Source organism: Thermobia domestica, chromosome 5 (genome assembly GCF_964235325.1).
Source record: "Thermobia domestica chromosome 5, izTheDome1.hap1.1, whole genome shotgun sequence".
Taxonomy (NCBI): domain Eukaryota; kingdom Metazoa; phylum Arthropoda; class Insecta; order Zygentoma; family Lepismatidae; genus Thermobia; species Thermobia domestica.
Genome location: NC_137458.1, coordinates 48730093 through 48756280, shown reverse-complemented (window position 1 = coordinate 48756280; position 26188 = coordinate 48730093). Strand labels below are relative to the sequence as shown.

The 26188-nt window shown below is 37.6% G+C and overlaps 1 protein-coding gene across 3 annotated transcripts in view; it reads right to left on the bottom strand.

Moving 5' to 3' along the window:
* Window positions 1-26188, bottom strand: part of trh (PAS domain-containing protein trachealess) — a 941131-nt gene that overhangs the window by 887794 nt on the left and 27149 nt on the right. The window lies entirely within an intron of this gene.

Here is a 26188-nt window from a genome sequence, read left to right as displayed (position 1 = left end):
TCTCGTAAGCAATCCTAGCTCACCCAAGTATTCAATCTCGAACACTATTTTTTAACGTTACATGATTCATAGTATAAAAACTGTAACAGAAATTGATGAAGTTATTGTACGAACACAAATGAAGTGTTTTTATCAATGTTTAAAGACATAATATACTCTAGTAATAATTTTGTTTTAAATATCGTTATATCACTCCCTTTGTAAACTTCTCGTGACGCAGAAGGATATTGGTAACTTTTTGGTGAAATTAAGTAAAAAAAAAAAAATCAAAGCATAAATTTTGAACTTCGATTTACAAAACGAGTCGAAAAATTCAACACAAAACGAGAAGATATTTTGAGAATCAAGACTAGACGAGAAATACTTAAGGTTGTGCAGTGTTGCCAGATCCGAAGATCAAAAAGTAGCGAGATTATGGTCTGAAAGCAGTGGATTTGAACTATTGGTAGCCCAAACAAACAAACAAACAAAAAAAAAAAAACGGAATTATTTTGCACTCATAAAGTAGAGGTGCAAAATGCACTTCACAGCCGAACAAGTTCTACCGCGATAGAATCCATTGCCTTCCAGAATGTTAGCAGAAGGTCGTCGATGCTGATGGGGATGGAGACAATTTTTGATCTTCCAGGTACGTCTTAGGTGACATATCGATGCTCGAAGGTGGTGGGTGAAAAATTGACAGACTTTTCTTACAAGCAGAACAAGGCACGACCAGATCCGACTCAAACTTCGCCCAGAGAACATATAATAGAAAAGAAGAAAAATGCCAAATTAGAGCTGCCCCCATCCAGAAACATCGGAGATATGCTCCGCAACATAACGCACCACGCGACAATATGATATAAGGTAAACATCGCAAGATACCCGTTTATGTCGGAAACGGAAAGGATGGGCAGCACCAGGATGTCAAGATATTTGATATGCTATAACACTGACTTGGCGGCCATCTTGAAAGCTGCCATCTTGGATATAGCGTAAGGTATTGAAATGAGAAGCGGGATGTATGATATATCAATGTAAGGTAAAATGCAAAAGGAAAATCAATTATGTAACCGCGAAAAACATATGTGTAATGGTATGGACGGGACGAAGTGTAGAAGACTCGGGCAAAACAAACGTGTATTCGAAGGGCAGAATAATAGGGCAAGACTCCACGATAAATGGTACGCGACAAGTAACTGCAACAGTGTCTGTGCATGGAAGTGCATCCGCCTTGACAGATTATGCCTTCCGAGGATATTGGGATTCCGTTTGGAACAGTGAAAACCACAATTGCAACCCGCGATACGATCACTCGTTTGGAGACTACATAATCTACAAAGAACTACCTCTTATGGAACAGCAATTCGGCACCTCACTCCGTAGTGTAGGACATATCATCTTGGATTGGTGATCAAAAGCGCGACCAACATGTGATTGAAGCCCACTACTGGACACCGTTTTGTACGTTTCTTATTCAATTTTCTTGTTGTTTCGTGTGAACAAGAGACATTTTGGCCCATGTTTGTTTAAACAACACTATCTGAAACAAAGTGCGTACGGATGGGAAAGGCCAACCCTGTTCTAGCTTACATTTCTTTACGAATGTATCTTTTCCTTTGCACGGTTTGCTACACTGTTTCACGACGGTCCAAAATAGTCACAATATCAGAGAAAGGCACCGATATCCTCGGACGGCATAATCTATCAAGGCAGATGCACTTCCATGCACAGACACTATTGCAGTTACTTGTCGCGTACCATTTATCGTGGGGTCTTCCCCTATTATTCTGCCCTTCGAATACACGTTTGTTTTGCCCGAGTCTTCTACACTTCGTCCCGTCCATACCATTACACACATGTTTTTCGCGGTTACTTCATTGGTTTTCCTTTTGCATTTTACCTTACATTGATATATCATATACCGCGCTTCTCATTTCAATACCTTATGCTATATCCAAGATGGCGGCTTTCAAGATGGCCGCCAAGTCGGTGTTATAGAATATCAAATATTTTGATATCCTGGTGCTGCCCATCCTTTCCGTTTCCAACATAAACTGGTATCTTGCGATGTTTACCTTATATCATTGTCGCGTGGTCCGTTATGTTGCGGAGCATATCTCCGGTGTTTCTGGATGGGGGCAGCTCCAATTTGGCATTTTTTCTTCTTTTCTATTATGTGTTCTCTGGGCGAAGTTTGAGTCGGATCTGATCGTGACTTGTTCTGTACATTGCTTGTTAGTTACCTTTATATAAGGAGTGTCAGACGATTTTTCTTGCAATATTATTTTCGTTCTTGATTTGATTATTTTTTTTTTTCTTTTTAAGAATCAACCTCAAGGACAGGATAAACTGTATTGTACGCAGAACTCATCCAATCCTGATTAAACTTGGCATGAAAATACAGGTTGTCCCTTAAAAAATGTACTCACTCGACAATTAAAGCAAGATGCGGCTCTACCTCACTTCGATTGTGATGTAAGGTAGTATCTCGAATCCCCATTTCCACAAAGATGGATTGGTCGAAAGGGTTCTGTTAAATTTCCTGCACGCTTCCCGAAAATTCTCCCTTGCCCTTCATGGACAATAAAAAAAATAAGTACCTTGCTTATGAGTGAGGACATTTTTGGCACACCCTGTAAACTTTAATTTTCTTACGGGGCCGCAGTGGCTAAGTGGTAAAGAGTTCACCTCTAGTGCACTGGGTCCTTGGTTCTACCCAACCTCGGGTCAAGTGAAATTTGTAATGGACAAACACCGTCTGCGGGGTTTCTCGTGATTTTCCCGTTTCCTCCCAACTCCACTATTTCATTCATTTCTCATTATCACCGTCTCCTTTAGCCTGGCCGGCTAAAACTTACATATTTCATTTCATTTTATTTATTAAACTTGCTTATTACGCATGTGGAATATTTTTCTGTGCAAACCTTTGGTTCCAGAGCTATTGGTAATTAACGTTAGGAGTTTAGATTTCAAATTTTCACACACACACACACACACACACACAAATCATTAATTATAGTAGGTTATTGACAGGAGTAATTGTAATAAACTTCTATAACCTTTGTTTATAATGAAGATTTTCTCAAATCAATGAAGGATGATTTTTCTCTGTAATCGGGAAAGTCACTGGTTTGAAAATAAAACATTATGAAATATATTTTAGCATTAATCAATCAAATTTAATTTAAATAATGCATTTTGCACCAGGGGGTCGGTCACCCATAAGGAAGGACCTCTGGATATCGACTTTTTGTTAATTCTTACTTTATTACCATTTTAAAATAATACCCTTTTTTTCTGACATTCACGGGTGTCTTTCTTCCAATTTTTCGACATTGGACATCGCAATTTGGAAAAAAAGTCTGGGTAGATGCTTGATGGGTACAATTACCAAAATTATATTCTTTCGTGATATTTCCAATATTTCGATACAATTTTATAATGTAGGAAATTTGGATAAGCAAGTCAGATTATTTCTGTGAAAACAAGAATAGATGGCAACTCCGTATGTGTACTTGTGTATAGATGCGTATATATACATGTGAATTCATTTGCATACGACCGAACTTATATGTATGTATACATGGCGTCGTCCTTTGCCCAGCCAGCGAGATGTGTGAACGTGTAATTTAACCTTCCTTTCCCCCCCCCCCTCTTTCTTTGTTTTCTTTCTTTTTAACTTTATACATACATACATACACATATACATATGCACATTTGTCTGTCTTCTCCAGATTCTAGAAACTGTACCTGGAATAGGACGTTAGAAAGGAGGGGAATATACACACAGAGCTTTGAGCTCCAACAGCTAGAAGATGCCTTTCTTTCTTTCTTTCTTTCTTTTTCTCTAATTTCCTTTTCGGTTGTCTGTGTGCCCCTCGGCATCCGACACCAACCAAGCATCTCTTTCTCTTCGTCTACCTTCTTTCCATACCATGTGAGTACTACACATCGCAACCAACATATATGAACAACTCTCTCTCTTTTTTTTTCTTTTTGTCTGCACCTTATCTTCTTCACCTCCCTCCCCCCTCAAAAACCATCACCTGCTCACTGGCTTGTCTCAATCTATCCATCTTGCGCATACACTTTACTCTTCAATTCTTTTTTCCCCCTTATACTCACATATGTAGTTCGTATATAACATACTTTTTTCTTTCTTTCTTGCCATTTTACAGATTGCTATGACAACGCTTTATTACGTATTCAGTTAAAAAATATAATAATAAACTCACTCAGTTGCCGGTAGTGATTTATCTAATGTAAATAAAATAAAGAGTTTGTTTGTGTGTCTGTCTGTCTGTATGTGCGGCCTGGGCACCAGACGAGTCGACCGAGTGTAACCAAATTCTGGTCACGGGTACCTTGGTCCTGGTCCCAAATCAAGACGAAGCTTCTTCTTCTTTTTTTTTCAAAATTCAAACCAGGAAAAGTCTCAAGGAGGCCGTTTACCGGGACATGTAAATGTAGTAGTAAAAAAATGCCCAATATTAGTGTCGAGTTTATAGTTTTCGAGGTCGCTGAGATCAATGGTGAAACTCCGATCGCATTAACTTCCAAATTCATCACATTCGGCAGCGGGCCGGGGATCACGGAGGAGCGGGATGGGGAGTCTAAGCAAACTTTGTTGCTATCCTTTTAAAAGTCTAATCAGTATTTATTTTTGCTCATTTAAAAGTCTAATCAAACTTTATTTTTGCTCGTTTAAAAGTCTAATCAAACTTTATTTTTACCCATTTAAAAATCTAATTAAACTTTATTTTTACTCGTTTAAAAGTCTAATCAAACTTTATTTCTGCCCATTTGAAAATATAATCAAACTTTATTTTTGCTCGTTTAAAAGTCTAATCAAACTTTATTTTTACCCATTTAAAAATCTATTCAAACTTTATTTTTACTCGTTCAAAAGTCTAATCAAACTTTATTTCTACCCATTTGAAAATTTAATCAAACTTTATTTTTGCTCGTTTAAAAGTCTAATCAAACTTTATTTCTGCCCATTTAAAAATCTAATCAAACTTTATTTTTGCTCGTTTAAAAGCCTAGTCAAACTTTATTTTTACCCATTTAAAATTTTAATCAAACTTTATTTTTGCACGTTTAAGTCTAATCAAACTTTATTTCTGCCCATTTAAAAATATAATCAAACTTTATTGTTGTCCATTTAAAGATAAATTAATGGTTCAAATAGCTATATCTGTGTAACCATGGTTACTCAGTTCTCGAAATAAAGAGTATTCCTAATTCTTTCGGCGTGGGAGATCCGGGTTCGAATTTCGCTGCGGCCTTATGTATCATAGTTCAGGTCCCGCGTTAACATACAGATCTACATCTCACATAATTGAAAACGAGTGTTAAACTTGAAAACCTACCAATCGGAATTCTCAATATATCTCTTCTCAATCTGTTTTCTTTGTGCTCGTTTAAACTACAGTGAAAAAAAAAACTGGCCACCTTGTCCTATTCTGTTGACTTGATGAGTTCCAATTAACAATATTGGGATAGGCGGGCTAGAAGTTGCTTTCGCGTGCAACACACGAACAGGATATTCAAGTAAAAGTACTTTGTTTTCCCATTTCGAATACTGATTGGAACTAGGGTCTACATAAAGTACTGCTCTACAATTATTCTAATTTTAAAATAATATAGCAATGAATAGCAATGAAACTCTAAAATTCTTTTGTACGCACACACGACAGTACCGTCGATTTGCGGGACCCATAGCGATTGATTGATTGATTTTGAGTTTTACGTCCCGTTCAGCAGCGAGGCTATATGGGACGTGGACCTACTGATTAACGTGGAATCCGAACCACCTGAGCTCCCGCCGGGAATCGAACCCGGGTCTCCCGCGCCAAAGACGCGTACGCTGGGGACCCATAGCGAATAGTAGATTCCAGGATCAATCATGAAGATGAGGATTCCATATCCAGCATGAATATATGATTTTGCAACAAATTTGACTTCTTCATATAAATAAGGCTCAGATTTTTATGGCATGTCATTTTTTTTTAATTCTGCCATATCTTTGCATGTCTCATAACTCATTAAATATGAACACGTTTCTAGCCCTTGTAAATAAGAAGATTTTTATTGGACATATAAATGCATATTTGAGCCATGTTTTTAGCTTTAAGTCATACTTGGGCTCGAAGTGATAGGAAAAAAAAATTTTGTCTTATTTTAGACGACTTTCACTTATTCCTTAGAAATATACACACTGGTCGTGGTAACATGGTTATTTGGAACGTCGTTCGTTTCAAATACTTGGAATTGTATAATGGTACTTGAAAGAATACTCTAATGGTTAGAAAATTAAAGTCATGTCCACGTGGCCCCGCGTTCGATTCCCAGCCCGTGCTTCCAAATTTTCGGTGTCCACCCAGGGTCGTGAGGCATACTGGGGAGTCATGTGAATCAGGGGTAAAAGTGGATCTGAAAAGGTAGGGGGACGCATGACGTCACGCCGTCCCCAATGCCTATCTTTGTCCATTGTAATTTTTTTAGAAAGTGGGGGGACGCCACAGTTATTTTCTGGAAGTGAGGGGACGACGTCCCCCGCATTCCCCTGCACTTTTACCCCTGATGTGAATAAAAGACGTGACAGCCACTAGGTCTAAGAAAGCTTCTGATATGCCTGTTAAGAGACAAGGCTGACCACGTGTTTGCCGTTAGACTGAACGTAGTTCAGCCTGTTGCTAACAGAAGTCATTGGAGCGGCTCAGGTCCACAAAGGGCTGTTGCGCCAAGTGGCTTTAGTTGAAGGAATACTGCATAGAGTGAAGGTTAATGGTTCTTGACCTTGCGAAAGCACTTTTTAAAAAAGAAATCGTCACCTCAGCCACATGTATCTATCTCCTTCCCTGTAGTTCAGCTTCTTTGTTGCATATTAGTAGATTTTGTTTTTTCTATCCACATCCGGAGAAAGCTTTCAAAACGGGGGGGTACCGTACACCGAAAATATTGGTAATCCACATTAGGTAGATCGGATATATTACGCCCGGAAAATTTTCTTTCGGGATCCCTAAAACTATCACTGGTACTTACGATAACAGCTGTTGTTTGTTTCCTTTTTCTTAACACTGAGCATTTGTTTTTCAACACTAAGTGTATGGATATTTTTGAGTGCAATGAGTACTGGGCGTTCGGTGTTTTTATTTATTTATTTATTTATTTATTAGAATCTGGTATTACTGAGTAGTTTCACGATAAAGAAAGTCAAGTGCTGATTTTTTTTTAGGAGGCATAAATGCATGTAAGTGTTTAAAGTTTTTAGATCATAAAATTTCGAGTCCTGGTAATAGTGAAAGTGAAAAAACTGATTTTTTTAAGTTTAACGTCCCACAATTATGTCCTTTAGGCTAAGGGAAACGATGATTGAAGCAAGTGAATGATAACGGAAGTATTGGTAGAATGAGAAAGCAGGAGTAAACGGGTGAACCCAGAGAAATCAAACGGATACGATGTTGTTCATCATAAAATTGCTTGGCCAAGGTTCGAACCAGGGATCCCACACAACAGAACTAAGCACTCTACCACTGAGTCACCGAACCCCCCATAGTGATAGTGTAATCTCACAATAAAAGAACTTCGCGATTAGACTTAATTGTGCTTAGCGTCCCTTTCAGCAGCGAGGTAATATGAGAGGTAGACCTACAGCTTAAGAGCTTTATATACTAAAAATAACGCAAAATTTATCATTTTTCTTTTGCTTGTTTATTCATAAGTGAAAGAAGATAATGAAATGCAATTTACCATAATCATAGATAGCACTAGTTAACAAATTTAAACTTTTTGTTTGTTACATGAGAAAAATCACCTGATCTTAAAGGAACTTTTTGCGCTGAATTCGAATATGCACTCGGTTTCTCTCCATCACGTATAGTTTTCCGGTAACAGAGGGATTTTCGGGAAATTCCCTCATAAAATTTCCCTTTTTCAGATATTTTATTCCCCTAGCTCCTGTCCCCTTACATATAGTAACATAAAAATTATACCTAAGTATACCTTGATTTATATTTAATAAACCCTAAAAGTTTCGTAAAAATCGCTTTGTTCTTTCTAGAGAAATAAATATATTTGTATGTATACTGTGTGCACTGTTTATTGCACCTGATAGTAATGCTTTCAGATCTCCTGAGTTGGGGTAAAAACGATTTGCTTTATTACTACAAACACAGACATAAAAATGAATATTTACAATAGTCAACAACACACTTGTATTGCTCTCTGTAAATTAGAAACGTGTATAAAAATAGAATGTACTTTCAACGTATATTTTTTTTTAAACGTACAGTATATCTTAATACATATATATACAATTTTCCAAGTTTTTTCGTTTTGTTCATGAAATGGTTATCAATATTTGTTATCAAATGTAACAGAATGCAAAAGAAAGAAAGAATGGAATACAGACTCATTGTTGACAACAATGAACTAATGCAGTCTGAATTTTCCACTACGGTATCGTTTCCCCCCTCCCCCCGCGCATTTCTTTCTTTCTTGTGTTCTTGACACCTGGTGAGGGAGTTTTGTACATTTTTATATTGACGTGTGGTTTAACACTACTTCACTTTCAAAGTTGTCTTTGCTGCTAAGAGTGCTTTCATGTTTGATCTTAACGGCATTATACCCAACTAAGACCAAAAGTTTAGTTTGTGATCAGTACAATGGCGTCAACAGGACGGCGTTCGTGTGTTAACTCACCAAATAGTTTTTGTAATGTGTGTGGCCAGTTTGTAGTTAAACGACAGTGTAGATCCATTACGCCATCGGTGAAACTAGCATATTATATATATTTCGGATGTCGTGTGGGAGATCAGGACAAAACTTGGGCACCCAACATAATTTGTGCGTCGTGCTACGTCACTTTACTTGCATGGGCCAAAGGGAAACAGAGGTTCATGAAATTTGCTGTACCAATGGTGTGGAGAGAACCCACCAACCATCTGGATGATTGTTATTTTTGTCTCACAGTAGTTAAGGGACATTCTAAAAAAAGCAAATACACAATAAGTTATCCCAACGTTAAATCCGCAATTAGACCTATTCCGCACGGGGATGAACTTCTACTTCCCGAGTCCCCTACCAACTGGGAAGAGATATGGCCAAAAGACTCTGATGATGATCATGACCTTGATGAACCATCGACATCAACATGTACATCCAAGGATCCAACGTTCATCCCTGACTGTGTTCGCGAGCCACATTTCATCCGGCAATGTGAACTTAATGACCTAGTCCGTGATTTGCACCTGACAAAACAAGAGGCAGAACTTCTGGGATCAAGGCTCCAGCAGTGGAACTTATTGGATGCAGAAACGAACATATCAGTGTACAGGAAAAGGCATGTTCAATTTTCAAGCTATTTCTCAATGCAAGATAATGTGTGCGTATGTACGGATATAAATGGGTTGATGGCGGAGCTAGGAATTCCTTACGTTCCAGAAGAATGGAGGTTATTTATCGACGCGTCAAAGGTCAGCCTTAAAGCTGTCCTTTTACATAATGGAAATAAAAAACCTTCTATACCACTTGCGCACTCAGTGAAGATTAAGGAATCCTATGACACCATGTCAACTTTGCTAAATCTTATAAATTACAAGGACCATTGTTGGCAAATATGTTGTGATCTCAAGGTAGTTGGTATTTTATTAGGACTGCAGTGCGGTTACACGAAGTACCAATGTTTTTTATGTTTATGGGATAGCCGAGCTGATGACAAACATTATGAAGTGAAGGAATGGGAACCTAGAGTGAATTACGTACCTGGAGAATGCAACGTCAAATACGCTCCTTTGGTAGATCCTAATAAGATATTACTACCGCCACTTCATATCAAGTTAGGACTTATGAAAAACTTTGTCAAAGCCATGGACACATCTGGTGAAGGTTTCAAGTATTTGCGAGATAAGTTCCCTAACCTGAGTGATGCTAAGATTTCAGCGGGAGTCTTTATTGGTCCCCAAATTAGGAAATTAATGCTTGATGATAGCTTTGACAGCAAGTTAAACAGTGCTGAGCTAGCTGCCTGGACAGCATTTAAGTGTGTTGTGCGCAACTTTCTGGACAATAACAAAGCTGAGAGTTACACAGAAATCGTACAGGACATGATACAGAAATACAAAGAGTTGGGTTGTAGGATGTCTTTAAAAATCCACTTTTTGCACTCCCACCTCAGCTTCTTTCCTGCTAACCTAGGTGCTCTCAGCGACGAACAGGGGGAAAGATTCCACCAAGATATAATGGCAATGGAGAAAAGGTACCAGGGACGATGGGATCCTTCAATGATGGGGGACTATTGTTGGGGTCTTGTTAGAGAATGCAACATTTCTTACAAAAGTAGTGTACGTTTTTGTAACCCAATGGAAGTTTCATATATTGTGATAGTTTTGATTGTCTTTTCATGACCTTTTGGTACATTTGTATTATTGTTTATTGTAAATTGTCACACTTGTAAATTATATTGTATTATATTTTATATATGTGTTTGTGGTAATAAAGCAAAACGTTTTACCTCAACTTAAGAGATCTGAAAGCATTACTATAAGGTGCAATAAACAGTACACACAGTATACATACAAACATATTTATTTCTCTAGAAAGAATAAAGCGATTATTACGAAACTTGGAGGGTTTGTTAAATATGAATCAAAGTATACTTAGGTATAATTTCTATGTTAGTATATGCAAGGGGACAAGATCTTGGGGTGTAAAATAAACGAAAAGGGAAATTTTTGAGGGATTTTCCCGAAAATCCCTCTGTTACGGGAAAATCGTACGTGATGGAGAAAAACCGAGTGCATATTCGAATTCAGCGCAAAAAGTTCCTTTAAGAACAGGTATTTCCTTTTATGTAACAAAACCTTTGTTAACTAGTGTAATGTATTCTACAACAGAAAATATGAACCTAAAGAATGTTTAGTGTTGCCATCCATAGAAATTAGAATGTTGCCAGAAAAACAACGCCCTTAAGTTAATGCAGCGAGTAGAGGAACACACTCAACTGCAATTGGTTACGTATCATGTTGTTTTGGTTTCCTGTGAACTATTTTTCTTAAATAATAGTTGTATTTAATTTGTAATAAACAAACTAGTTTTAGCATATAGTTATTAAAACTAAATAATAATGTTATTTAAAAAGTAATTCACAAGAAATCAAAACAACATGATACGTAACCAAATGCAGTTGAGATCGTTCCTCTAGTCGGTGTCTTAACTTGGATTTTAGGGGCGTTGTTTTTTTTTTTTTTTAAGCAACATTGTAATTTCTACGGATGGAAACACTGAAAATCCTTCAGGTTCATATTTTCTGTTGTAGAATAACATTACCTATGATTGTGGTAAGTTGCATTTCATTATCTTCTTTCACTTATGAATAAACAAGCAAAAGAAAAATGGTAAACTTTGTATTATTTATAGTAAGTCAGGCTCTTAAGCTGGGATCCGAAACACATGAACTCCCACCGGGAATTGAAGCCGGATATCCCACACCGAAGGCGCGTACTCGTACTATATAACCATGAGGAATCTCATATGAGTGCACTTCGTGATATAAATAGCATACAGTGGTAAACTAAGCCCTTTACTATTATTATTTATTATTTATCAATGATCTTCCAGATCACATACCCAACAATGAAAAATTATTGTTCGCTGATGATCTCAAAATATATGCCAAGATAAACTTTGTGCATGATTGTCTTGATTTACAACACAGCTTAGAGAGTATTGCAAACTGGTGTTCACTCAATAAACTTGAAGTAAACATAAATCAAATGTAACGTATTATCATTCAGTAGAAACAAAAATACGCTTAAATATGATTATAAACTTAGTGATACATCGGTAAGCAGACCTAATACAGTTGAAGATCTAGGCGTTACATTTGACCCGAAATTAACATTCATTAAATAAATCAACAGTGTTACCCATGATTTTTTAAGTTATTAGGATTCATAATTAGAAGTGGCAAGGACCTCAGTATAATTGAAACACTTCTGAAAATAAATCATTGATATGTACTCTCCAGTTGGAATATGCTGTTGTGATTTGGAACCCGTTGCAACAAAAGTATCGCCAACAAATTGGAAAAGCTCAATCAAAATTTCTTAGGTATTTGATGTAGATCCCTACAAAGTAACTGGAATTTATCCCTCACTTTAAAATCATAGACAATCTCTGGTAGACAATTTTAATATTTATTCATTAGAACAAAGGCGTAATATTACCGATCTGGTATTCCTCCAAAAAATTGTTCAAAATTAATTCAATTGCTCAAACTTTATATTATCATTAAACTTTCATATTCCTTCAGTTAGCACTGGAACTAATAATACAAATTTCTTCTATACCAAAAAGTCTAGGACCAATATAATGCTGAAGTCACCAATCTGGAGAATAAGTTCTGTCTACAACAAAATACGTCAAAAACATTATAAAATTTACATATGGCACAATGTCTGTGAGGCACAAAAAGAAAACTGTTGTAAAAATATATTGTAATACATGTATTTCAACACTCTAATAAGGTATCTGCCTGCTGTGTTGATAAATAAATACATAAAAATGTTTCACAAAATTGGTGGTTCATTATCTGTCAATATTGAACCCCAAGAATGTTGTAGAAATAGTAAAATTTTTATTTTTCTTGAGAGCTCATTCGTGGCTATGCGGTTAGTGTACGCGCCTTTATCGTGGGAGATCCGGGTTCAATCCCCGGTGTGAGCAAGGGCGCCGATCCTGGGAGGCCGAGGGGGCCCAGGCCCCCCAAAGTTCATGTGGGCCTCCTATTATATTTAAGAGTGCACAATATTTGGCATAATTTGACTGTAATTTGTCTTAAAATCTTCATATATATACCTTCTGCATCTGAATGCCCCCCCCCCCAAATTTACAGAGAAATCGGCGCCCTTGGGTGGGAGCTCATGTTCGGATTTCACGTTAATCAGTAGGTCCACGTCTCATATAGCCTCGCTGCTGAACGGGACGTTAAACTCAAAATCAACTCAACTGTTTATTTTTCTTGTAGAGTTTAACTGTTTTCTCATACATGGATAGGGCTTCAGGCAACTACCCTGCCCACGGGAAGGCAATGTAAAGTATCTACCTCATCCACGTAACTTGCACAAACTTTCTTATATTGGTGCCGCATTTGGCTGGTACAGAAATGATCTACAGAAAAAAAGACTTTAATTGTTTGTACACATATTCGTCTACAGAACACAAGAATCCACTCACAGGGCAATTATTTACGGTAGAAACCACATAGAACAAAATCAAGTACCTCGACGAAATCCTTTTTATTCTTTTTTTTATTTTTAAAATAAAGAAGAAAAAAGTCTGCTCCATTTTAGAAGTTCATTGTGTTGAGTACATTAGGCAATCTAAAGTATTTCTCATGTTAAGAAATTTAATATTAACATTTTAAAATTTAAGCATAGGAACTTTATCTTAGTTGTTAGTAAAAAGAGGAAACCTATTAGCTTAATATACTACAGTTACCGTAGATTTCATGAAACAATTGTTACTCAGATTATTATAACGCAAGCTTTTGGGAAGTACCGACAGACACCTGTATATTTTATGCAGTTTTCTTTTTTACCATCCAACCCTTATACTTGAAGTTACCAGTAATTAATTACCAAAATCTTTGTTATTACGAGACCTACACACATTCAGAAAGACAATCCGTAATAATAATTATACATGTGCAAGGGGGAAAGAAAGTTCCTCATTAAAGCCTACACATAGTTATGCGTTTTGAACGTGTGTTTACAACATATAATCAAGAAGCCCATTAATATGGAAATGTTGGGAAGCGTATTCACTGGATAATTGTTCATATTCTGGAAATTCTAATGTTCGTGAAACATTTGTATGGTTAATTCTGTGCGGTAATCTTTTTTGCGCTTCAAAATCAACACTTAGAAAAAAAGGGGGGGCGAGAGAGTCAATGTTTTACAGTATACTGAGTGTAGGTAGTAGAATTGCACGGTAAAACAGAAAAAAAAAGTTTTACAAGTATAGGGTGGACAAGAAGTCATATGTACAGTACCACTCATATGTATTCAACAATCCAATTGGTCAGTGGTTCTCAAACTTGTCGTTACTGCGACCCACATTAGGCCTAAATAATAAAATGTATTTGTAGCTCACTTACTTTTATTAAAATTCACATTAACATTTTAGGGAATGGTGGTGTATTTCAAAGCAGTTACATTTTGTCAATGATATCTCTAATTCCACTTCGTTGAATAACAGTCCGTATGTGTGATTAACATGAAATTTATTTGGGGATGTTGTGAACACCCCGAGCGACCACGAATGTTACAAAGTGCAGATCGATGTTTAAATTTTAATAAATCCAAATTTAATTGGTTTCTTTTTTTATGTCTATTGTAAATATCTCACTTTCAAACTAAATTGTAATGTAAATTTATGAATGTAGTAGCCCAGTCGTTTAGAGCAGTGTTATTCAATCTTCTTTTTTTTCGCGTACCCGTAGACACAGTTAGCCATTTAACTGTGTACCCCTGAAGCTGTTTTAAAAAAATTAAATCGAAATGAAATTATTTTTTTTAATTTGACAAGAATGTTTACGCTATTGCTGGTGTTGATTCTACAGAATGCTTATTCGAAGAGTAGCAACAAATAACTGAATTAAACTGTTGTTGGAAAACCAAATTTTACTGTGTTACCATCTAAGGTAATCAAAAGTAATACTAATAGTTTTACGAATGCACTACATATTTACTGGTAGTACATGCACCTATGGCCTTAAACCCATCAAACGTATGAGATAGCGTCCCTCGGCATCACCGAGTCGATGAGCACACTATTCACGTTTTCTAAAATAGAAAATTGCATATTTTACTTCAAATAGGCTATAAGAATAATCCATACATTAATTTGTTCTATAATTATCTCAACTTAAGCTAAGGTAAGATTTTTTTTATTCATTCAGTGCATTCAGAACCTTATAAAGATCTTAAGTTGAATATTGTTGTATACCTTAACGTGAAAGCATCTAATTCACCCAAAGAAAGTCCAAAATCTGATAAAATTCATTTTCAATGTAATCACCTTAGTTGTACCCAGGGCCGGATTTAAAGGAGGTGCAAAGGTGCGCGTGCACCCCTTCCCCCCTTCGTTGTAAATATGCATCATCTAAAGTGAGAAACTGGCAGTGAGTTTTGCAAAATCAATAGTTTAAGTCAATTTTCTGAAGGTTGAGGGAAAATAATTCATTGAGAGCAGACACTTAGCATTTCCAAAGGAATTTCTCATTCACATCACAGATGCCTAAAGGCATTTAAAAAACTCAAAATTTAATTCAAATGTACTGGTAGTTATTGGTGCAACCCCCTCAGAGAATCCTGGATCCGGCCCTGGTTGTACCAATAATATACTAACAAAAAGCTCAAAAACCCAGGTGCATTTTTTCAGCTGGGTCCAACCCGAATGGGCCCACTTGGGCAAACCCTGCATTCGGTCTTCAATCTCTTCTTAAAACTATGCATGCAATTGCAGTAAACCTTGGACTCTGACACGAAAGTAGAAATTCACAATTAAAAACATAATAACCGTATCAATAGTGCTTGTTGAAAAAACGACTGCAATTTTGTAACAATTCCTAATTATCAAAGAAACAGCAATATTATATATTATATATAAGACATTCGTTCGTACATGCTTAATAATTATACCCAATGACCTCAAGCGTAAGCAATTTAAGTGTGATTTACATAGCTCACGAAATGACACAGTAACTACACGGAAACAAAGCAAAGTCTGTGCACTTCATAAAATGTATATCTATATAAATATACGTACATATAAGTAGGTAGAAAAGGCGTATCTCTCAGATACAAAAGAATACATTATTAATAAATGGTGATATCAACGTGTGTGCGGAACCGTAACAGACAAAGAAAAATTAAGTACGTAAAAAATGAAAGAAATTCTCGTTCCATCTATTTCTTTAAAAAGAAAAAACTTATGAACAGATTATATAGTCCTATATATATATATATATATATATATATATATATATATATATATATATATATATAACTCCACGTGTATTGTAAAGAAGTCAATAACCGCACTTTTGAGATATAAATTGGTAAAAAATAATACTAATAATCACAAAGAAACGGTTTTAAGGTGGAAAAATTGTTACTCATATTTGTGGTTTTTAGTTTCGATGTAGTTGAATCTTTCATCTGAATGCGCATGATTACAACAAATCCATTTCTTCTTTCTTTTCTTTGTTTTTTTTTCATTGCCAGTCATGATGATGTGATGATGATAATGACGACAACTAATTTCTATCCAGCAGAAAAAAAACACGTAAACCTTTTTAAGTTTACTTTATCATCTTTTTGTTTTACCACAGCGCGATATAGTATAAAGCTTTCGCTCTTACATATATATACATAATAATCATTTACTGAATTTTGCTTCACTGTGATTCTGTCGAAATTTTTCAAATAAGCACGAAATTTGTTCATGATAGCTGATGTATGTTCTTTTTTTTCTTTCTTAAGGCTCAAAATAGAAAGCAATTGTTTTCGTAATGAGTTTCAAGCACCGTTCTTTTTTTTTTTTTTTTCCTCCTCCAATTTTACACTTAAATTGCTTTTGGTTAAAACAGAAAAATAGCAAGGTGATTTCTTGTTTTAGCAAATTTACTATTATATATATATATATATATATATATATATATATATATATATATATATATATATATATATATATTCTTGATTTCTTTTCGACTGTACCATTTTGTTGAATCATTTATTGTTACCTAAAGAAAGAGCCAAACTTCTTATAGGTCACGTGGCTTCCTATTTTGTACAGCTTTTGATCTAGGTTTACCGAATAATGGCTAGGTTTACCGCCCTGCTTCTGGTCTAGTATCTAGCACAGCGTTTCTTAACCGCTGAGTCATGACACATTGGTGTGTAGCGAATACGTATTAGGTGTGTCGCGAGATTTTTAATATTTTGTACGATTTTCCACGAAGAAATTTTTAGAAGATTTTTTTTTTTTTTTTAATATCGTTAATCGACTTGATTTCACACTTGTATTCCAAGTTTAAAGCTAGAAAGTTTGATTTTAACGGTGCTTTTTTTTTTTTTTTTAACACTGGACATGAGAGAGTGTCTGTCATAGGCGTCTCTGGCGGGGGGACGAGGAGGTCGTGTCCCCCCAATATTTTGAAGTACAAAATATTAAATATTTCATTCTAATTTAATTTATTTACTAACGATAGAATAACAAACAAACAAATAAATAAATAATAATAATAATATATATTTGGAATATATTATTCAGGCTGTGGAACGATTATATCAGAGTTCTTGATATACCTTAGGGGATCCGTTAAGGTAAGCAGAAAGGTAATAAATGGAATCGAAGATAATAAATAGGTTGGGCTAGGTAGCACCATTTTAATCACTTTCTTTTATGTCCCCCCCAAATTTTACATGCCAGAGACGCCAGTGGTGTGTCAAGAGTTCGTCCACGCATAGATATGCTTTACAAAAGTCGCCAGTGGCAAATATCTCGCTAGTTTTAAGTTTGATGTATTTTTATTAGTGCTGTCGAAATCGGTTTTTGAAAAACCGAAAACCGGTTTTTGAAAAAAGTGAAATTTCATAAAACCGAAATGTCGGTTTTGAAAACCGCATTTGCAGTTTCGGTTTTGAAAACCGCTTTTGCGGTTTCGGTTTTCAAAACCGCTTTTGCGGTTTCGGTTTTGAAAACCGTTTTTGCGGTTTCGGTTTTGAAAACCGCATCTGCGGTTTCGGTTTTGAAAACCGTTTTTGCGGTTTCGGTTTTGAAAACCGCATCTGCGGTTTCGGTTTTGAAAACCGTTTTTGCGGTTTCGGTTTTGAAAACCGCATTTGCGGTTTTAGGTTTTCAGAAAACCGATTTTCTCAAAAACCGAAAACTGCAAAAGTCACAAAAATTCGACAGCACTAATATCAAGTAACGACGAGAAAACAGCAAAGAATCTTTCCCATCTTCGGCTTACAGTTGCCAGATGGAGGGAAATTTCCCTCGGCGTAGGGAAAAAATACTCAAAATTTGCAGAGGGGAAAGAAGATATTTTTTCTTAAAATGTCTTAATGTGTAGGGAAATTCTTTGGCAAAATAAAAATAAAATAAGTTGCAGTTTCTCACAAAGACGCACGGTTATCATTATTGGGAAGTAAAAAGATATAGAATAAAATATGATCGGTGTTCCCTTCACGTATGAACTATTGCAGGTGTCTGGGACTTGCGATAAGAAACCAGCCAACACATGCAAAACCACAACATTCACATTTATCGGAGTGGCAACAAATCAACAATAAAATTGTGTATTGCGATCTATATTTTTTTCTTTTTTTTTTAAGAAAGGGAGGTGGTGTTTTTTTGTTAACAAAAGAAAGAGTGGCAGTACTATTGAAAGACAAGGTGAAAGAGTAATAATAATATAAAAGATCTCAGTCTAAGTGGATGAGATTTCAAATTGGATTTCATGAGTTGCAGGTGTAGTGATCTTAAATAGGAATATACCTTATTTTCTATTTAGCTTAGTGTTGTCATATTACACGATTTTTACGGGTACCACCCGATTTTCAGGTTCTATATTCGTCCCTCGCTTAAACGTATCTTAATCACGAAAAACCACCCGCTTTTTGGGATTGGAGAAAAATCTAAGACGACTTAGTGGATAAAGTGTTGGTATATTCAACGTAAACCGCTACATCTCTGACAATCTTAATCACGATTAAGTTAAATTTGGACTCGCGCTCAGGCTCAGGCTGTGAGCTATCTGAGCAGTGCGCGGGTGTAGGGCCATTTGCTAATAAAGAGGTCTGCTCTAATGCACAATAGTTTTCTCTGTGTAGTACATGTGTTTTTAATGTAATGTATTGGAGGTTCTATACGAATGAATATTCGTTTGTAGATGTTGTGACAAGCATACTTGTATTATTCATACCTTCATAAGCTACAAGAATACCGAACGACAATTTCAAGTGCAACTTTAACGACTCTTATAGAAGCGAATTTACGTATGTTAGCCAGGGCAGAACTCAGTTTGAAGCAAAATGTACACTCTGAAAAACTCAGATTTGTTTGAAAAGTAGGCTGCAGGGAAGCAAACTGGACCCCACCTGATTTTTTATGCATTTTGTAAATTAGACCACGAGAAACACGAATCTGAAGGAATTTTGAGATTCCGAATTTCGTAACTCGAGATATTCGATCATAAAGTGACCAAGGAAGCAAACTGGACCCTACCTTATTTTTATATATTTTATAAATTAGACCATGAGGAACACGAATCTGAAGGAATTTTGACATTTCGAATTTCGAAACTCGAGATATTCGAATATAAAATGACCACGGAAGCAAACTGGACCCCACCTGATTTTTATATATTTTGTAAAGTAGACCATAAGAAACACGAATCTGAAGGAATTTTGACATTCCGAATTTCGTAACTCGAGATATTCGAACATAAAGTGACCACGGAAGTAAACCTGATTTTTATATATTTCGTAAACTAGATCACAAGGAATACGAATCTGAAGGAGTTTTGACATTCCGACTTCCGGAACTCGAGATATTAAAACTTTAATAATATATAAGTTTAATATAGATATATTCTCTATACGAAACATACAGATGGTGATCAGAAAAATGGAAACACCTGTAGTTGGCAACACGTCAGATGTATGGGTTGGCAGTGGTGTCGTGGCTCCCGCAGCGCCGGACCGCTGGTGGTGGTGTGTTAGGTCGGTCTCCATACTACGTCAGGCGCAGTGGAACAGCATTGTCCAGTGGCTGCAGCAGACGGTAGTGTAAGATGGGAGACCTCTCAGATTTTCAAAGAGGGCAAATTGTTGGTGTGCGGTTATGTGGAGTGAGTGTGACGGCAGTGGCTACTGTGTTAGATGTGTCGCGTGGGACAGTGTCGAAGGTGATGACGGCCTACACAACACACGGGAAAACCACATCGGGGAAGCGGAACAGTGGCGGAAGAAAATCATGAGTGATAGGTCACCACGGGTATTAAAGCGCATTGTCACGCAGAACCGTTGTGTCACTGCGGAGCAAGTGACGGAGGAACTCATTCAGCACCTCCCCCACCCTGTTTCGACAATCACAATCCGCCGCGAATTACATGACATGAACTTACGGGGTCTTGTTGCACGGGCCAAACCGATCATCAGGGACCATAACGCTTTCGAACGCCGCAAATGGTGCCGCGACCATGCAACTTGAACCGTTGAGGACTGGAAACGTGTGATATGGTCGGATGAGTCATCCTTCACCCTATTCGCAACCACGAGCCGTGTTTATGTGTGGAGAACGCCCAAAGAAGCTTATGATCTGCAGTGTCTCCACCCGACTGTGGGTCGCCATATCATGGTTTTCATTGGGTCCTGTAGTCACACTTAGAGGACGAATCACTGCCAACGATTATGTCGCAATTTTAGGAGACCACTTGCATCCTATGGTCCGGATGTTGTTCCCGGACAATGACGCCATCTTCCAGGATGATAATGAACCCATTCACACAGCTGGCGTCATTGCAGCGTGGTTTGAGGAACATCGGAATGAAGTTCAACACCTCCCCTGGCCCGCCCAATCCCAGGATTTCAACATAATTGAACATCTGTGGTCCGTCTTGGAAACACGACTCCTGCGACGATTTCCACCTCCATCCTCTCTCACAGAACTGGCCAATGCCCTGCACGAGGAATGGTGTAAAATTCCACTTGCTACCATTCACGATTTCTATGCCTCCATCCCACGTCGCATCAAGGCTGTTCTGAAGGCGAAAGGTGGCCCGACACCATATTAATCTGGTAAGTTGCAATTTCGTTCAGGTGTTTCCATTTTTCTGATCACCATCTGTATGTCTTGTGAGATATATAAAGGTAACCAAGGAAGTTCTGTCGCATTTTGTGGAAGTCTGTGTTCAATTGATCCTCACACTGTGAGTTGAATGCGAATGGAGAAAAGGCGAAGGTCAGATGTTGGTGTGGGTATATCCAACATTCTACCTACTTGTGGCAGTTCAGTTACAACGTGAACTTGTGTAAGGACAGAGTGAATATGGAACCTCCACAGAGCGTCGTAAGGCCGTGTATGCTGTACGAGTTCAAACTTGGGTCAAACGCCACTGCAGTGGGGCGGAAGATATCTCAGGCCTTTCGTGAGGGTGTCGTGATTACGCAGACAGTGCAAAGTGGTTTAGAAAGTTTAAGGACGGTGACAAAACACTCACGAAAGACGCACAACTTGCCGAAAGACCAACACATGTACAAAATGAAGATCTTCAGGTAGCAATTGAGGCGAACAGTGGAGAGACCTGTGAGGAACTGGGGCTAACATTCAATGTGAGTGGAGAAACCATCCGGCAGCACCTCCATCAACTTGGGAAGCACTACAATTTGAGTCTATTGGTCCCACATGAATTAACTCCGGGCCAGAAGGCTACGCGAGCAGACACCTGTGTTTCTTTCCTGTCTCGTCTGAGGAAGGAGCCATTTCTGGACAGGATGTTGGCATGTGATGAGAAGCTCCATTGCGTCGTCATCATTGGTTAAAATCCCATGAACTGGTTCCAAAACAGCTGAAACCAGTAATGCAGCAGAAAGTCCTGCTGTGTGTTTGGTGGACTGCTCGCGACATCGTGCATCAGGAACTGCTACCGGCTGGTCAGAGCAGAACATTAATGCAACTGTCTACTATCAGCAGTTGAGCCGTGTTCAAGAAAAACTCAAAACCCTGGAGCCAGCACTTCTCAATCGGTAAGGGGTTCTCCCGTTACGGGACAACGCTAAACCCCACATGACTAGAGTGACCCGGGACACATCCTACGCCTTGGATGGGAAACACTATTGCAACCGCCATACTCGCCGGACATTGCACCGTCCATCACCTGTTCCATTCCTTGGACACTCACCTTAGAGAACTCCAGAAGGAATCCATGGCCATCCATCTACCGCGAAGGAATCCATGCCCATCCCGAACGTTTTCAGAAGGTTCGAGTAATGATGGGTACTATTTTTGATCTTCCAGGTACGTCTTAGGCAGGGGTGTAGCCACGGGGGGGCCCATCGGGGCCAGACCCCCCAAATGATTTCCTGCCCCCCTAATGACCAGATGTTAAAAAATCATCGTGAGATTACTTCGCTTCAGTCATTTAAAAATAACAAAGTTTACGTATACGGTAATTAATAATTTACGGTAAAATAGTATGGAAAAATAGTATTTTACCATACCGATCACAAAATAGTATGGTATTGCTTCCTTATAGCGATTCGAAAATAGTATGGTATACTTTTTGTGACAGCAGATTACACAATTTACGGCGATTTGTATTTGACAGTTTGAAGACAAACGTTTTGACAAGGTACTATAAATTCTATCATAAAACAATGGTACTAAACTCAATCGTAAGTACATTATATTATTTATATGCTGTAATTAGTGTTTTAAGAAAACTTTTCATCAGATGGAAAATTTGGTGAAAAGCAACGTTTTTAATCAGTTTTTCAGTTTGGATTTCATTCGCTTTTTAAAATGCTATTTCGTGTAAAACAGGAAGTGAGATATAGCTGTTAATAAAATAATTGTGTCTTTTTAGTCACGAATAATAAATAAACATTTTTGTCAGAAAATCTTAAATAAATTAAGTGCAATTTCAAAGAAAATCAGTCTTATGTATAAAAGTAACCAAGAAAGTTCTGTCGCTTTTTGTGGAGGTCTGCGATAATTGACCCTCACCGACGGCAGGGTTTCTTCGAGTCGAAACATATATATCTTGCGTCGGGGTGTTGAAGTTACCACCGCGCAGCAGCGACCAGCGAGAACTTTGTTTTGATCCGCACTTCTTAGATTCTTCGCGAAGAATCGTGAAGGGACCAACACGAACTATCACCAGTCATGTGCATGCGTTATTATATATTATTTTTCCTGACGAATTGTTCCTAAAGTGAGCTCCGAGGGTCAAGAATAACCTCTGCCTCAACATCATGAAGTGAAAAATCTTGAGATAAGTGCGATAATTGTATGAATTTAGATGACAACTGTCGTCGATCATTAGAAAGTGAGTATGCGAGAGCTATGAAATAAAGTAAATAGACACGCGTCATTTTGTTACAAAATTACATGGCAAACACATTTTATCTAATTCCAAACAGTTATCGTCGAATATACACGGTTAAAGGAGCACTGTGATTGACCAAATTAAAAAGATCTTAACGATTTATCCCTTTACAAGCGACGTTTCCTTCATCGCCTTCGTAGCGAAGTAGGAAGAACACTTGCCTAGTAATCATAAGGTTAGTGGTTTGAGTCCCCTTCGGGGTAATTTTTGATACTTTTTAAAGTGTTTTTTTAGACTCACCTTAATGTAACTAAATCACACATATAGCCGATTTAACATTTTGGGGGAGTAATTTTGTGGTTCATTGGCGTTTTGTCGCGTCTCTGCCGCTGGTGGTATAATTTTCAAAACGGTAGAGGGGCCACCGGGGATCGTCGCTGCGGCGCCGCCAATGTTTGGCGAGATGTCGCTAATTGCCAATTTGTGGTCCACCGACGCTTACGGCATGGGGACAATTCAGTGTGAGTGGCAAAACCATTCAGCAGCATCTTCATCAACTGAGGAAACACTAGAAGTTGGGTCGATGGGTCCCACATAACTTGACTCCGGGTCAAAAGGCAACGCAAGCAGACACCTGTGTTTCTTTGCTGTTTCGTCTGAGGAAGGAGCCATTTCTGGACAAGGTGTTGCCATGTGATGAGAAATGGGTCCTGTACGAAGTTTCACGGCGCCGTCATAATTGGTTGGCATCCCATGAACGGTTCCAAGACAGCCGAAACCAGCACTACACCAGAAGAAAGTCCCGCTGTGTGTTGATGAACTGCTCGCGGCATCGTGCATCGGGAACTGCTACCGGCTGGTCATCGCATCAATCCAACTGTGTACTGTCAGCAGTTGAGCCGTGTTCAAGAGAAATTCAAAACTCTGGAGCCAGCACTTCTGAATCCCAAAGGGGTCCTTATGTTACAGGACAACGCTAGGCCCCTCGTGGCTAGGATGACCCGGGACACCATTTTACGCCTTGGATAGGAAACACTATTGCATCCGCCATACTCCCTGGACATTGCACCGTCCGATTATCATCTGTTCCCTTCCTTGGACAATCACCTTAAAGGATGCCAGCTCAAATCCCAAGTAGAGGAACAAAATGCACTCGATACCTTCTTCGCTTCACGGAACACCAACCTCTACCGCGATGGAGTAAATGGCCTTCCAGAACGTTTGCAAAAGGTTGTCGATCTATTCTTGATCTTCCAGATACGTGTTAGGTGACATATGAATGTTCAGATGTGGTAAGTGAGAAAGCGATAGAACTTTCTTGTTTACCTTTATAGATCGGTTCTGTGTATTGAAATAGTTATGCACAAAGGTATAATGTTTGGTCGGGGGCAGTAGTTCTTGGTTAAACCTAATACAAACTATCTGTAATATGAGATTATTATTATTATTATTATTATTATTATTATTATTATTATTATTATTATTATTATTATTATTATTATTATTATTATTATAAGAAGAAGAAGAAGAAGCTAAAATAGTGTTTTTAGTTTTCCGGAAGGAAACCAAAATTTTCCAGTTTTTTTCAGGCTTCAAAAACACTAGCTGCAACACATTTTCTTTTTAGATTGTAGCTGCTCCCCTTCAAAAACGACGAGCCCCTCCTACAGAAACCTTCTAACTGCACCCCTGGTCTTAGGTGACATATCGATGCTCTAAGGTGATAGGTCAAAAAGCGACAGAACTTTCTTCGTTAATTATAAAAAAAGTTAAAACCAGACATAAATCAATACAATTGTCTCGATCGATAGTTGCTTTCACAATTGTTAAAAGGTGTAATTAAAAACATTAAACATTGTTTCTGCTTTGAAAAGGACAAACAGGGTTTAGTTTATAAAACCGCAAACACGGTTTCGGGTGACTTTCGCTTTGAAAATGAGCTTTTGTGATTTCGGTTTTGAAAACCGCTATTGCGGTTTCGGTTTTGAAAACCGCTTTTTCGGTTTCGGTTTTGAAAACCTCTTTTGCGGTTTCGGTTTTGAAAACCTCTTTTGCGGTTTCGGTTTTGAAAACCGCATTTGCGGTTTCGGTTTCGAAAACCGCATTTGCGGTTTCAGTTTTGAAAACCGCATTTGCGGTTTCGGTTTTGAAAACCGCATTTGCGGTTTTCAGAAAACCGGTTTCCTCAAAAACCGAAAATCGCAAATGTCACAAAAATTCAACAGCACTAATTTTTATATTTCTGATGGTAATATTTCTTTCTCAAATTCCTGCTTAAGAGTCATACATTTGTTTTATGTTAATATGTTTTCATTCAAAAGTCTTATGTAATTTGCTTATGAGATTTGTATCTCATAGTCGTTCCATATTTTTTTTAAAAAAATGTATGTATTTTTATGTATTTCCTTTTTTGCATCTAGAGCCAAAAAAAAAAAAAAATCACACGCATAGGTGTCGGGAAAGTTTGAAACGTAATTTAGTGTGTCCCAAAGGAAAAAAAAAGTTGAGAAACGCTCGTCTACCACATGTACTTTTGGGTGCATGGGGTCCCAAATTCGATTTTGGGCGACAGAGTTCCGTACTAAAATTTAAACGCGTTACGGTGGTTCGGACTCCACTTTAAACTGTAGATCCACATCTCACATAGCCTCGCTACTTCCCATAGTCATTTTTTTGTTTACCTGGATGTCATTCGATCAAGTTAAACATAAGATAATATTGGACTTTTTCTCATTAACTATATCATTTTGTTCAACAGTTCAACTTACTGGGATCCATCCATTGGTTAAATATATACGATGCCTCATCTTTGGACAATCCCCACTCCCACCCCCTGTTAAACGCTAAAATATCGTGTAAATATTGTAAATTTTTGCCTTCAATCATCATACGAAATGTAATTATTTCCAAAATTGTGCTCTGAGTTTAAAAATATGCAGTACTTTCGTCCACCAAATAAACGAAAATGACACTGATAAAGTAGTAACAGGCGCGCACTCACATTTTTTTTTTTTTTTGAGGGATTTAAAGTTTGGTGGACCCAATAATACTACAAGTTACTACGTCCATGTAGTATTGAACCGG